Source organism: Rousettus aegyptiacus, unplaced genomic scaffold (genome assembly GCF_014176215.1).
Source record: "Rousettus aegyptiacus isolate mRouAeg1 unplaced genomic scaffold, mRouAeg1.p scaffold_m13_p_11, whole genome shotgun sequence".
In the NCBI taxonomy this organism is placed as follows: domain Eukaryota; kingdom Metazoa; phylum Chordata; class Mammalia; order Chiroptera; family Pteropodidae; genus Rousettus; species Rousettus aegyptiacus.
In genome coordinates this window covers 31268409-31284539 of record NW_023416286.1, presented here as the reverse complement: position 1 = coordinate 31284539, position 16131 = coordinate 31268409, and the positions used below count along the sequence as shown (strand labels likewise).

At 29.8% G+C, this 16131-nt stretch overlaps 1 long non-coding RNA gene across 1 annotated transcript in view; it reads left to right on the top strand.

Moving 5' to 3' along the window:
* LOC107509434 overlaps positions 1 to 16131 on the top strand; it is a 687588-nt gene that overhangs the window by 828 nt on the left and 670629 nt on the right. Inside the window, exon 2 of the long non-coding RNA XR_001596541.2 lies at positions 9937 to 9984. This is a non-coding gene — a long non-coding RNA (uncharacterized LOC107509434). The remainder of the gene's footprint in view (positions 1 to 9936; positions 9985 to 16131) is intronic.

The following is a 16131-nucleotide window of genomic DNA, read 5'->3' as shown; positions in this document are numbered from 1 at the left end:
GAACGACTATGGGATCTCTAGGATAAATGTCCAAATCTGTAGAGTTGGAGCAGTGCACGAACCTGCAATGAATATCCTGGTTCCTTTGCGTTTGTGTGTTATCACCTACTGTGAAGTGTATCTTTCTTGTCTTGGTATTTTAGTGACAATTGTGGGTTCTTAATTATATTTTTTTTACTATGATCTAAGACCTCTGAGTGAAACAAAAATTTAAAAGTCACAGTAAGTTTCTCAAGCAACGTGCCTGAGCCTTTGAAGCCACCTGCTGAATTAGTTCACGTTACTTTTAGAGGTTAACACTTGGTGCAGGTGATGTCGGCATATCCAGCAGATGGAGCAATAGAAAACTGTTCTAGAACTTGCCTACCACTCATTTATCCCAATTCAATCAAGATGGTACCAAAAATGTATATGGAGTTCATTTAAGGATAGACAGTGGATTTTCTTTCCATATATATATATATATATATATATATATATATATATATATATATATATATATAATGCCTACTGAAATATCATTGGAGTATATCTGTAGAAACTTCAATTCTTTAAGCTTTTTTTTTTTCTTCCATAAAGCATTAAAATAATAGTTTCTTGTACAGAATCGAGTTTGGTATGAATTGGAACCTACATTCATATTTGTGGGTGATTCAAATGGTAAGCAATGCAGTCTGATTAAAAAAAAAAGTCTGTTGTGTCCTAATTTAAAAGACTGCATAAACTTTTATTTATAAGTAAGTAAATATCAGTTTGAATACTTTTCAATAGTTTGAATGCAACTGAGTTTGTTTTACAAAGTTAAAATAGGCAGATACAGTTATATATTGGAATAATTAACTCTACTGTAGCTCAAATTGAAGGGTAAAAGTTGATAAAACTTTTTAATCTTTCTGGTGAACAACTGGTTTTCCTTCCCTAAAAGTACATGAATTTTGAGACTGCTATGTGTTGAGCACATTCCATCATACACTCAGATAAAAAGGCAAAAATCTTCAAAAGCTACGTTTTTGTATATATCCATCAGAATCTCTCTTCCAACATAAATTTTAAAAGTTTATAGTCAGTCATGCATCTACCAATATAACTTTGAAGTTAACAGGAAAACAGGCTGCCCATTTCACAGACAAAGCAGAAAAGGCTTAAGAAAATTCAAGGCTTTGTTTCACTTTTTCAAGAAATAGCTGGTTCCTGAATCTAGTCTGTTTATCTCCAGCCTTTTGCTCCTTTCATTGTATTTTGCTGTCGATTTTAATGTGGCATACAACTATGCCTAACTAGTCTGGAAGAACCCAATGAGGTCTTATTTTTATTTCACTATTTAGCAATTTATAAGTTTCAACTGTGCATGAAACATTTTAAAGACCCTAGAGGCAGATGGATTGCTTTTGGAAAATGTACTACCAGTAATCATTAGAAACTTTTCATTGAATGCACATGTTTATGAAATATGCGTGATTGTTTTCCAAATCATCAAATAATGTCTTTAGAAAAATACTTAATTGTGCATTCTAAAACTGTATTTCCTTTACTTTCACATATTAGGGAACGCTCAAAACTCCTCATGTTGTAAAATAATAAAATTGCCTTTCTGAAGGAACTGATTTTATCCTGCCTGCTGCCAAACAGATCAAACGATTATAAATTTTTCTGAATTTGTAACATTCCATGCCTCTTCACATATGCAAAAGCAAAATATTTTCAGTGAAAGATGCTGAATGTGTTAGGCCATGCTTATATAGTTAACAATATGAGAAACAAATATTTGCTAATATCACTATTAAACATGTTAAATTTCTCAAATATGGTGACTCTTGCTGATAATTTAAAAGTCAGCTAGTAAGAGCAATGTTAATTTAGTAAAATAATTTAGAAGTGAGTATATTATGGTCATTGCTGATGTGATATACACTTTTTAAAGAAAACCAGGCGTGTTTATAGGGTTTTCCATACACTCAATCTCAAAGGAATGTTAATAAAGTTAATATAATTTGATACAATGTCGATGTATAGAGAGCTAAATTATATTTTGGAATTTAAAAAAATTACTCAATACTCGCTACATACAGTAGTAAGCTTCTTCAATTAGTTTATTTGATTGGCAGAATCAAGCAACACTCTACAAAAGCTGGGTTCAAGTTTAAGGGGGGGAAACCTTGAATAGATAGATAGATAATAGCATTAGAGCTCTTTTTAATAACAGTGGTAGTGTTTTATATTGATGAATTTTGGAAAATACATTAATCATTTACTTTTTAATCCTTATTTTTAAAACTATAGGATCACAAATGGGATCTTTAAAAGAATCTGTTAAATAATGTGTCTGTATTTAACGTAGGCCTCATAATAATAGTTGAAGTTTGACATTCACCAAGAGTTTGTACTTGTTATTATCATGATTTTAATACACTTTCTGCAATATATGTAACTTCATTCCATCTTGTCAGGACTTTGTTATGTTATACCTGTATTAGGTAGTTTTCTTCCAACAGCATAATATATAGTTAGTGGCTTTAGATTTAAATATGTTTAAACTGAATTAAGCTTTTAAAAAACATATAGAGGAATTGAGAGATTATGAAGAAGCTGTGAGTTTTGTTTCTTTCTCCGCTAAATTACTTCTAAGAGATAAAATAGGTTTATCAGTCAGTGAAGATCAAACAAAAGATGAAACCTTTTTATCCTTTAATTTCTATCTTGTTACCAGCCTGTTTGACTTTACAGTGTATAAAATATGATTGAATATGACTTTCACTTATAATTTCTAGAAAATGCATATATATTTGAAATTTGGATTTTATTGGGAGGTTGGGGTACCATTTGTTCTAAATTAGAAGAGTTTTAAGCAGTGTCTATAAATAAACAATTGTATTATAGGAAAATAAGAATTATTCTGGATGAGCACGGCAGTTAAAAATGTATTTTGGTATATAAGTCAGCAGAAATAATGAGAATCTCAAAATTTATTTCAAATGATATTTTTAATTTTTAGTATTACTCCAATTTAATCTTTACTTGTTAATGATATATTGGATGCTGATACCTTTGCATTTAAGAACTCTTCATTATAATCATCGCTTTATAAAACTCTAAAAAAGAATAAATATAGCTTAATTATATATATGTATACACACACACGTATACACATTTCTAACATAAGTACAGTTTTGCTCTTAAAGATGCATTTTATTTTATGGATTATACAAAATTCTTTTTGAAGTCCCAAGGACTTTAGATTATTTCCTCTAAATGATTGTTTTGGGCATTACTAGTTTTGCATATGACTTTAGAGATATTTGATCATAGAACTATGACTGGGCAAGCCACCCTACTATTCATCCAACTACCATAAAACTTGTAATTAATCCCTACATGTAGCAAATTGTATGGATCATTTATTTAAAGGTTAAAACCATTGGATAAGACAGATGAACACAGGTATTTCTTTGTAATGGTGGAAAAGGATCTTCCGTGTTTTTATAGAACCTGTTTTTAGAAGTTATTACTGAAAAAGGTGGATGAATCAAACATTTGCATCAAATTAGTGAAACATTAAGGATTTAGCAGAATCATTTATGAATTATTACAATAAGCTTATCTTTCCAGTCATTTTTTTTTTTTTCTAGAGGTAGGAGATTTGAAAGGGATGGAGAGAGGCTCAATTCAAAGATAAAAAGCATAATCATGAAAGAATTCACTACCCGATATTAGAAGAAGACAGTTCTCTAACTAGTATTTACATTATGCTAGGGATACATTTTATGATTTTTATTGTTTTACAACACCACCATGCACAAAATAATTATATTCTCTTTTCTAATATGAATATTTTAAAGATTGTGAAATGTTTGACCAATTCTCGGAATTTCATGCCTAAACCAAAGGCAGCAATAATACTGTTGGCAAATTGAAAGACTGAATAACAGTGTTTAAAAATAAGTTGAAATTGATATTACTTCATATATACCTCAAAAATCTGCATCATGACTACTAGTGATTTTATTAAGAATATAAATCATAATAGTGTCCTATTTATCTCTTAATATTTAGTGAAGTACGGTATGCTTAGGAATCAACTAGTCTTTTGCTGGACTTTGGTAATATATATTGATCATCACTGTATGACAGAGATCTTAGATGCTAACATCAGATTTAGAACATTATTGTGTAAAACAGATAACCGAAAAAAAGACTATGAGCCTATAGAATTCACTGAACTAGATTCTCAGGCAAGTAAGAACAGAAAACATCCATTCACCAGCCTGTTATGAGGGTAAAAACAAGGTAAATGAGAACACCTGCTTAGCCCATGGCTGTTTGCCCTCTAGTTTATAAAATGTTTGTTAAATAAACTTGATTTTAACATTCTTTTAAACGTAGATACATTTAATGAGAACTAATTATGGTTACAATATATCGATTTATTAGTGGATGCATTAATACTTAATATTTTTTTTATCTTATAGCTCAATTAGTTATCCATTAAGTGTTAACTGAAGCAGAAAAATTTATTCATATTACTTTTTTAAAATAAAAAGTATTACAGCAGTTATATGGTAATATCAGTATGGACTGGTTTGGGATAGTTACTAAAACTAAGAAGAATTGTTGATACAGTTTTCAGAAATTCTATCATTTTGAAGATAAATATTTCTACATTTAATCTGTGATTATATACAAAATCAACAATAGCGTAAGTAAACAAACCCATATTTCAACAAATTTGACAACTAAGAATGACAAAAATGGACTTTATTTTGTGTGCGTATTTTAAACTTTTGTGTTAGCTAGTATATACTCTCGGTACAATAGACTATCTGTTGAACACGGATTTAAAAATTAAGAGGTTATATTATTGAAATATAAATATATCAATATATTTTCCATTCCTAAGCTTTGTTACTGAAGAATGTGGTATTTACCTAAATTTAGAGTATCAATAGGCTCGATAAACATTATTCGAAGGAGAAAAATTAAATGCTCTGTAATATTAGGCTCCTTTTATTTTTGATTTACTCTTATATTTAAAAAACTTACATTGATATTTATCTTTTAAATTCAAATAGGTACAAGAAAATCCAAGAGGTGAAAAACTGGAGACCATTTGTTTTATCAGGGAATGTGTTCAAAGTTATTCTTTTCATCATGTTATAAAGTTATTTTATTTTAATTTAATGTGTTACATAAAGATTCCTTATGTAGAATAAATTTCTGTTATGATAAAATTAAATACAATAAAAATACTTTGTATTCTCCTTTATTCACACTTTCACAATAAAACAATATTTTGCTTATTTTCAAAGTACAGTTAATAATATTTTACTTATTGCTAATTTCATTTACCTTGATTCAAAAAAAATAAAATTATATAAAGTATTAACAACCTTAAAATATGTTTTTTCTGAAGTTATTTGTGTAAGTCAAATTTGTTATATTTCTTTAAAATTTTATTGGTCACTCGGACCAAAGCTAATTAAAAGGTTGCTAATTTTAATATAATTATGGGCCAGTGAGATTTCTTTTGTGTTTATTGTCTACATCTTTTAGAAATCTAGTAGTTGCATTTTAGTTAAATGATGTGTCTTATCAATAAGTTTGTAGGAGATATTATAATTTCTAAGATTTTACCTTAAACACAGTTAACAATAATTAATTTGAACAAAGATGAAAACGAAATTTAATGGGTGGCATATATGCTTGAAAATAAATTTCAGTTACATGAAAAATTTGTGTGACAACTTAATCCAAATTATATAAAATATAGAAATATAAATATTTGGCTTTATTAATTTTGAGGGAAAATAACTTTGAAATAATTGAGTGCAGAAAACAAGATTAGTAATAGTCTTGAGTTTTCAAATTATTGGTACTGATTTTGGTAAGATTTGTATCCAAAATGTGTTAATAACATTTACATAGAATTATTTATAACTTTTTCAAGAAAAATATACATTTCAATTAATATTGTTTTTAGCAATATTAGTAATTTCCAACTTTGTTTTAAAATTTCAATTTACAGTACTTAACAAGAATTCTCTTTTTTTGATAGATGTAAATAAAAGTGTGTGTGTACCAACAGTGCAAGTTAAACAAATTACCATAATGATCATTCTTCTAAGAGAAAAAAACGAAACAAAGAATTTGAGATTTCAAAATATTTTTGAAACAATTCACCCTCAAATCAATTTTGGTATTAATTGTATATAAATAAGATTATCTACTTAGTGCTCTATATAATAGTTAAATGTTGGACAAAATGATTTGTGAAAAATAAAGATTAAAAATGTAATTGCATGGTGATTAAATTATTTGCTTTTTCCAGTTTTTGCAGCTTGGTCATTACATTTTTGTTAATTTTATTTGATATCGCCTCGATTCAAATTATTAAATATTTGCAGCTTCTACCTCTCTAGCTCAGCTTTTCACAACTCCAGATAAATTATGAAAAGATAATTTTTAACTTATGTGACAAACACAAAGGTAATGACCTTAAGAGGCAATGGTTTTGCTAGTTGTATAATATCACTTAAGGAATTATAAAGGATATATACATTTAAAAGTCATTTCTGATGTTCTAGCCAATCGTATGTTGAAAGTCTTATTTAAAAAATATTTCCCATTGAATAATGTTAAATACTATTAGTATCGTTTAAAATATGAATAATGCTCAAAACCTTTTAGTAAATAACGTTGGTAATATACAACCAATATAAAAAAATAGACTTGTAAGCAAAAGAGAAAGACACCTCAAAAATCTCTAAGATTTCAAAATAATGGATCAGAAGACACAGCATAACATGATATCAACTGACAAAAAGAACTCTACCGAAAGGAATAGAATATATTTCTAAGGTAGCAGCTCTAATCTTATTGACAGTGTTAACAATAATCTGAGACAAATGTTTCTGATGTGTATGGAAAACACACAGTCAAACAATACCAGACTCCAAAGGGCTCAGTTTGATAATCCTCATGTGGATGCCCTCCAGGGAAGAAGTTGGTGCCAGCTTTCTGAATGCTTAATGCTTGGTCTGATGGCATTAACCTCATGTCATGTAAATAAAATAACATTCTAATTCAGCGCTCACCAAACAACCTTCAGATAATCTGTTTACCCCTGTGCATTTTCTTTAGGGAGAGAAGGTGTGTGGGCAGCTCTTTCAATATCAAGGCCAATAACTGTTGTATTTCTATTATAAATTAATAAATTGGCATATTGGATTATACACTTTATTCCCTTGTAAGTGTTGTCAGTATATCATCCTCATATCTAATTAGCTCTGCAACATTGATATGTAAAGTTAACCAAAACCTGTAAGTCTGAGTTAATCACAGTAGTGCCACCCCAGGAGGCATATCTATCAGTGAGAACTTTCTTTCAGACTACAGAGACAAAACATGGAGTACAAGAGTACCTCTGCTCCTTGTTTAATGAGTATGAATATAAGGAAAACAAATTATTTAGGGAACAAAATCAGAAAAGAGAAGCTGAGAGAACTAACAACATTACGGAATGAAAATACTTCCAGCGGAAATATTCGTATTGTGACGTTTATTGGGGCTTTTAGTTAGTTACACTCACAGAACCAATATTCAAGATTTATAATATAGTCTTAATGATACTTAATTCTTAATTGGAATTTAAAAAATCAGTTTCAAAGATAAATCACTTCTTAAAATTCATTGCTTACTCTATGCGCATTTTTACAACTTTCACTTTTGCTCACCTTTATATATTTTTTAATATTTTCTTTATATATTTTGAACCAATTCATTCATCATAACCACTATTTAGTCTTCCTTTATATGATTATGATTAAACCACAGTTTCAGTATTCCTTTTCTGACATCTGATATAGTTCGTAAAGTGTAATAGTGTACTAAAATACAAATACAAAAAGTTGTATGAGAAGATAAATAAAATTTACATTATGATGTGTGTATGTATTATATGTTTATTGTCATATATTTATCATAGCATCTTAATATACAATTTTTAAAATTATAAGTATCTATGCCATTAAGTGCATTGCTACTGCAACATCATTTTAGAAGGCACATATAATTTTTTATTTTGTGGATTTAACAGGTTATTTAAGAATTTCTTATAGTTGGATGTTTAGCTTCTTTTTACCATTTTTATAATAGAAAAATGCTAAGCAAACACTTTTATTCTTGTTTGTATCTTTGTTGACATCTAAAAACATTTATTTAACATAAATTCTCAAAAGTAAAATTATTACATGAGAGGGTATGCCTGGATGTTTTTGATTTTTAAAATAATTAATATAATGCAATAGCTTTCATAAAAACATGCTCTTAAGTAATTGGAACCACTGTATTATTGTAGTGGACTCTTAAGTAAATCATTGTTTGAAAAAAATTTAGATATTTTCTTTTATACACATAACACTAAATTCACCTGGAATCTACAATTTGTTTTTCAGTCACATCTGTGTGATATTGGGTGAGTTATGTATATCTCTTAGTCCAATTTCCTCAGCTATAAACCAAGGAGTTTGTAACAATGCTTAAGAGAACATTGTCAACACTGACATTTTGTTATTCTAACTCTACTTCTGTTTTTGGAAAAAAAGAATAATATGTAGTAATAAAAAGTCTATATATTTTCATGATTTATCAGCATTAATTCATGCCAGTCGCAAGGTTGCAAGGATTTTTTTGTCATTATATTTCAGTAATATTTAATAATAGAGCCAATTATTTGGACTGAAGCTCAAATTAGCCTTCAATTTAACATTATTTTAATCTCCTCAGGTAAATAGTTTCATAGCTGACCACATAATATTTTGGAATATAGGCACTTAGATAGTGGGCATATATCTGCAATTAATTCCCTATGATATTTCATCATATTTCTGCTGTGGAAATAATACGCATGTGTGTGTTTACACGTTTATTCTCACACACACTCACACAAATTCTAGTTGTCTATTACAAGCCAATAGTCAAATACACTTTTCATTTGTGTAAATAAGTTTAAAGATACTTAAATATTTAAATTAATTTTAAAATTTATTTTAATTTAATTTTTAAAATATTTTTTCTCAATCAGTTTAAATTTCCAGGAAAAAAAAAGTTTATGTTTAGATATTTCTCTAGGTTAAATAAAGTTTAGAAATACTTTTACATATCTATTAAACTAACTTATAAATTAAATTTGCCCTAGTTTGTTGCTTTAAATCCAATTACTTTGGCACCTTACCTGAACCTGATCATCTAGGACCATATTCTCAAAAATAATTTGTTTCTTCTTTCTGTGCCTCTTTTCCTCAGGATCTGTAAAAAAATGCTATCTTTCCAGAGGTTTTTACCTTTAAAAGATACATAGAAATATTTAAGCAATATAATTTCTAAATGTATATAAGGCTATATGTGGGGAATATTTTTTTATGATTGTAGAAGATATCAGGAAGGGTTCCTTAGGTTCTTCTTGTCTACCATTTGGACCTCTAAACCAAGGTAGGTTGTGTGTGTGTGTGTGTGTGTGTGTGTGTGTTTAGGAATGAATACAAGTGCACATAATAGACATTTACAGAAACCAATCACACAGTTATTATTAGTTACAATCCTTAGTCTCCTAACTTCAAGCACATGGAACAAACAGGAATCATAATCTCCACTCATTTAAAAGTTTGTTGATCCCTGCCATCGTGAGTTTAATCCTTTATAGCAGAGCTTCCAGGATATATTCTGTCACTTTACTTGTTTGTAAAATAGGTTAACAGGAAAGAAAAACTAGTATATTCCAATGAATTGCAATTAAAGGGCACATTAAAAAGCACATTCTTTACACTAGTCATATAAATACTTTCGATGTATGTAGATATAAAATTAGAAACCAATCTTAAGCTGCAGACAAATTTTCGATTCATCATGGTATAATAACACCGATTGTCTGGCCTTTTCTTACAGAGTCGGCAAGCAGTGACAGGTTTCCAAAGCATATGATAGAAGTCTCAGGTAAGAGAGTGTTGGAAATTATGGGGTATCCTAGGCATGTATATCATTCACTGTGAGCTTTTGGTCAGTTGTGCTGCCGCCTTTTGTTGTTAAAACTAGTTTTTTTTTTCTTTTCGATTTTTGTTCTCTCTTCTTTACCTTAATACATGGTTTTTCTAAACTAGAGAACCCTAGAGACTGTGGGATTGCATAAATTCCAGTTAGGCTCAAGTGATTAGAAGGACTTTTCCCTTCGTGTTTACTGCCTTTTACGAACCACGTCATTTAAAGATAAATAAGCGCAAATGATAACAGGTTAGTTCGTAAACTAAATGGCCAATACGTGATTGGTTTCTAACCATTTTCCTCTAAACAGCCTCAAATACTTTGTGTATGTCCTTCTCAGCAAAAGCTGAAGAAAACTGGTTCTTCAAAATTATATTTTTACTCCTTGCCTCCCTAAAATAAAGTCATATGGTACTATTACAGTTATTAATTTTCAAATGTATGTGAGTTTCAGGCAATGTGTTCTTCTCCCTATTAAAAAAGCTTTAAACCTTTTACTAAGGAGAAGTTTTGTCTCTGACACGTTAGCTCCATTGTTGCTAAAGCCCAACCTTGGCTTGACCCAAAACTTCTCTTCTGCCAGAAGACAGGTCATACACTGCCTTCCTATTCTTTTGATCACCCCGCCCTCTTTATCCTAGCCCTTAAATGTTGAGGTCACTCTGCTCAATCCCCTTTTTTGAGATTTCACTTCCCTCCTGGCATCTCATCCAGCGTTCTGTCCTTAGGGTAATCATCCACATGATCATTTTTAATAAGTAGCTAGGTGAGTATGACCTTGAGAATAATTCAAAAATACTTCTCAGCGCTAGATCTTCAGAGGAAACCAAATACAGTTCACCGAATTAGGGATTTGGGGCAAATTAAAAAGGTAGTGTTTGAGTTTACGAGCCTTCCTATATGGTTTAAAGAATGCAGTGGCTATTAAAAGTTTTTGCAGATGCTATAGAAATATAAGATTATCAATAGGAAAATGTAAATTTTTATATTTTTTTCTCATAATTCATTTGCATATCATTAAAAGTACGTCATATTAAATGAATTCTTTTACTTTCAGAAAAATAGATTTTTTCTTACTTCCATAAAAACATTGTTTGATCAACAATATACTTTTAAATATCTTGTCAGTAAGATTCCTTAGGCTTATATTGCCTCACAGACCATTCAAAACTTTAATACAGGAAGCAGTTTGCTCTAGATCCAGTGAGTCAACCAAATTTTAAGCAAAGTCTTGTTCCCATAACCTAACATTCATGTATTTTAACATTTTCCTTCAGGTATTCACCCAGATTTTGTTTCCTTGCTATAGTTGATTGGGAAGTCAATTGTAAGAAATTTTGATCACCTCTTTGGTAGATGTGGAAGGAACAGTAACTGCTTAGAAAGAGATCAAAGCACTGAAAAGAATTACTGAAAGGGATGGTGGCTTTATTAGTTTCCTAGGGCTGCCTTAACAAATTGTCACAAACTGGTTAATTAAAAGAACAGAAATTTATTTTGTCACAGTTCTGGAGACCAGATGTCTGAAATTAGGTTGTTGGCAGTGTTGAATACTCCTGGAGGCTCTGAAAAGGAATGGCTTCTATGCCTCTTTCCTTGATGTTTCTTGGTATGTAGATGAAACAATCCCTTTTCTACCTCCACCTTCATATGGCCTTCTCCTCTGGGTTTTCCCCTTTGTCTCTGTCAAATATCACTCTTCACACTTTTTAGGACACCAGTCATTGGATTTAGTGTTTACCCTAAATATAAGATGATCTCATCTTGAGATTCTTAACTGCATCTGCAAAACAAGCTTTCTTTTTCTAAATAAGGTCACACTAATAGGTACTGAGGGTTAGGAATTGAGCATATCTTTGGTGGGGCGGAGACATTGTTCAATCCATAACAGCAAAAAGAGGCAACCTTGGTAGGACTTAAAGGGTTAAGTTTAGACAGGCCATTTAGACTGGGTCACTGCAGAAATTGTCTCCATAGGCGATAAAACATAAAGTTAACAGGGTTGTGAAATCTTTACCAGAGATAAGAGATAATGTAAAAATCTAAACTCAAGATTAATTTAATTCAGGATCATACACACTAATATGAAACCTGAACACAATTTAGAGACTCTAGCATGAGACATGCAACCTAGCAAGGATAAGGATAAATATCCCTGGGATAATTTTTACCAATGGCATTTTTGGTGAGATTTTTGAATCTGTCATATGCTTGAGACAGGGGCTTCATTCAGTCATTTCTGATAAAGATTTCTTTCCTTTAATCAATTCTACATAGCAAAGAGAAAAATCAGAGGCTTAGCAATCAAATAGAACTGAGGTAAAGTTTGTCAGTTATTAATGCTCTAAGCTTAGATGTGCTATTTATTTACTTTGAACTTGAACTGTTGTATCTGAAAAGAGAAATGATAAGAATTATTTTTCATTATTCTTGGGAAGAAAAAGATCTGTCCCCAGTGCTGTCCTATAGAACTTTCTGTGATGATGGAAATGTTCTCTACCTGTGCTGTTCCAAACAGTAACTATTAATCACAAGATGAACACTGGGAATGTATTTCAATTTAATTAATTTAAATTTAAATAACTACTTATAGACTATCACATAGGACAGAAACTCTGGCACAACTTCTGGTGTCTGAGAAAGATTCTCTTTCTTTTCTCTCTCGGTCTCTCGATCTCTCTGTCTAATCTCATTCGCTCCCCATTATAGAGAGATGATAGATGATAATAGATGATAAATAGATAGATAGATAGATAGATAGATAGATAGTTAGATAGATAGATAGATAGATAGATAGATAGATAGATAGATAGATAGATGATAGATAAATGCAGTTATTTAAATTTGAGGGGACCAGAAACTAGTACATATATTTTGAGCTTAGTGAATTTTAAATACCCTCTAATTAATACAATAACTTTTTTTCTTTGCAGAACAATGAATATTGAAAAGTCCTATGACCTTTGAAACCATAGCACTATAAAAAGAGAAAATATAACATAAATTATTGCTTAGACTTCCCCTTTCATGGTTTAAGTAATAAAGTATGAGGACTTAATTTGATATACTTTGACTTGTTTATTACTCAATGATGTAGAATTTAAGGACATTATTATAGTAAATCATGAGTGTTAATTCAGAACACATCTTGTACTTCCCAATATGTGACTTATGATTTAAATATTCGTTGCTCTCTTTTCTAATTTTAATCATTTTATTTTAATTATTTCCATTGACTTGGGTTGTATGTAGCTGCAAAATACAAAATTTTATGTAATCCCTTACTTGAAAAGTAATTGGAGATGGAGAAAACTTTTTGATTATGCTCTGAAATCCTCCACTAAAACCATAAAGACATATCCACTTCCCTAATTGCATCCATTATAACTTAATTTATGACATAGAATTAAAATAAGTAGCATACAACTGCCAAATGCACAAGAAAAAAGTGAAACACAAAGAGCAGTTGAATTTAGCATGCTTTATTTAGTTTATGAAAGATTAATACACAAGAATTAAATTATAGAAAGAATGAGTTTACTGGTATAAATAAGATTACCCAATAGATAGATAACAAATTTCATACTACACAAAATTTATTGTCAAATAAGCTATATATCCTATTACCATACACTTAGCCACTCACATGCATGTACACATACACATGCCAACAAATAAGTCCTGTGTAAATTATGAAAAATTAGTAATAATAAACCATTCTCTGGTTTTAAAATAATGTAGCAAGTTTAGAAACAACTAAACAAAAAAGAAGAAACTAAAACTGTAATTGCAGACTGTGGAAAAGAATGCTACATATAAAATCTTTGGGTATAGAAGACAAAACTGTAATTAAAAGGAACTTGGTATCTTACATACTTAATTACTAAAGAAAAAGTAAATGAATTATTCAATTAAAAATCTAGAGAAAATAAAAAATGAAAATATAAGAAATAATTTAATAATCTAAAAAGGTAAATTAATGGATTAGTTTAGAAAAATTTGAAAATAATTTCAGAAACTTTTTATATCAATAAATGTGATACAAAACATTTGCTTGACCAAAAATATATGAGAATATATGAAAACATATCAAATCAGGAATGATTAAGAGAAACCTGCATCAAATTGATATCTTAGAGGCTACGAATTAGAAGAATTGTCTCAGTAAATGGTATAAAATATAAATTTACCACTAAGAAGACTGCTATTGAGCCATCCTCTAAAAGAACTACTACAGCTGGTATAATTATTGTTGAATTCTTTATGTAGTCAAGTATCCTGTGCTATTTTAACTACTGGAGAGTATAGATAACGGAGAAACTTTTTCTAATTTTTATAAATCAGGCTGATCTATGCCAGTAAATTGGAAAACTCATATAACCATTAAAAAACAAGCAAAAGTGAATTTAAATGTCTGTTTCTAATAAAACTACTGTTATATATCACTATATAATACTATTACATAATTTTTAGGCTAAAGAATCAGAAAATGGACTCTAGAAATATAAAAATTGGAAACAGTGAAGCTATGTTATTATTATTTAGGTGATAATAATTACTGAAAGCCTAAAGCAAATAAAATATAATTAAAAAAAAAGAATCTTCAATAAATTGGCCATTTGCAAAATGAAAGTTGATATATGTAATGCCAAAATATTTTTGAAAATGTACCAAGAAAATGTGAGAATTAAAAACTTCAGCTAAACAAAATGTGTAGCTATAAATTCAACTAGAAATATTCAGCATTCAGTTGAAGTAAAATGTAAGGCTATGAAAAACAATGAGACTTCAATGGAGGGACATACTTAAATTGTGGAGTTGTCAGTGTAAGGGCTTTGTTTTCCAAAGGCTTAGGTGGAATACTGGTTCCAGTGTTTACTGGTTGCTTTATTATTGATAAGTACTGAAATTTATTTGCTTTAATTTCCCCATCTACAGAATGACATTATGATAATATCCCATTGCAAAGTTGTGGTGTTGGATAAAAGATAGTATGATGTTAAGTGTTTAGGAAAATCATCGTATACATACTAAACACTTAATTACCTTTGCTATTTCTTCTACTATGTCTACTCATGCCTCTACTGCTACTACTAGAACATTTGGACATTAAAGATATGAATTCTCTAAAAAAATTAACCAGTGCAGTAAATGTAAAATCAAGCCATATCATACTAGGGTGTTTTTAAATTGTCAAGTGATTTTAAAGTACCTTTTAAAAAATATGTATAAAACAAATAAAGGACTATTAGGAAGTATTGGAAGAGGTTTTATGCCCTGATAGAGATTAAGATCCATTATAAAGTTATACAATTTAAAATAGTATGATAATGGAAAGAATAGAGCCCCAGACAAGTATATCTATGCATACATGAAATGTTAATATGTGATAACAAAGACATTTAACATCAGTGGAAAAATTGTCTTAATAGCCCAAGGTAAATATTTTTATAGGCAAATAGATTTGGACTTCAGAAAATGCATAAAATTGATCAATAAAAATACACTTAACTTCACTAGTAACTGAAGAAATGCAAATAAAACATACATCTTATATTTCTATTTTGATGTGCCTTTGAAAAATAGAGCACTGCAATCTCTGTACTTCCAATTATTAGGGAATGTGTGTTTTCCACAGTTAGGAACAAAGATGAGGAATGGATTTGGGGAAGGATACAGGTTGGAGATGGAAAGAGGGTGAAGGATGATGAAAGCAGCAGAGGCTTTTTTTGTAGTTATCACTTGTAATAAAGATTTATAAATCACTGATTTTACAGTTTGACACAGCAGTGTCAAAAGACCATGCTTTGCTTCTTGTCTATTGTTAAATACTAAAATATGATAAAAATGCTGTTTTGGCCAGGGTGTAGAGAAATAGGCATATATACACTCTTGATCAGAGTATAAGGTATGTAGTCTTTCTGCAGGACACTTTTGTAATACTGATCAAAAAAATGAATACACTTTACTATAGAAATTTTCTTTGTAAAATGTATTTCACTGAAATAATCTACTAATTGTGCAGAGGGAAATATATAAAATCTACTGGATTCATATGTTATTTTCTGCATTGTTTAGGAAAATAACCCAGATGTCTAGGAG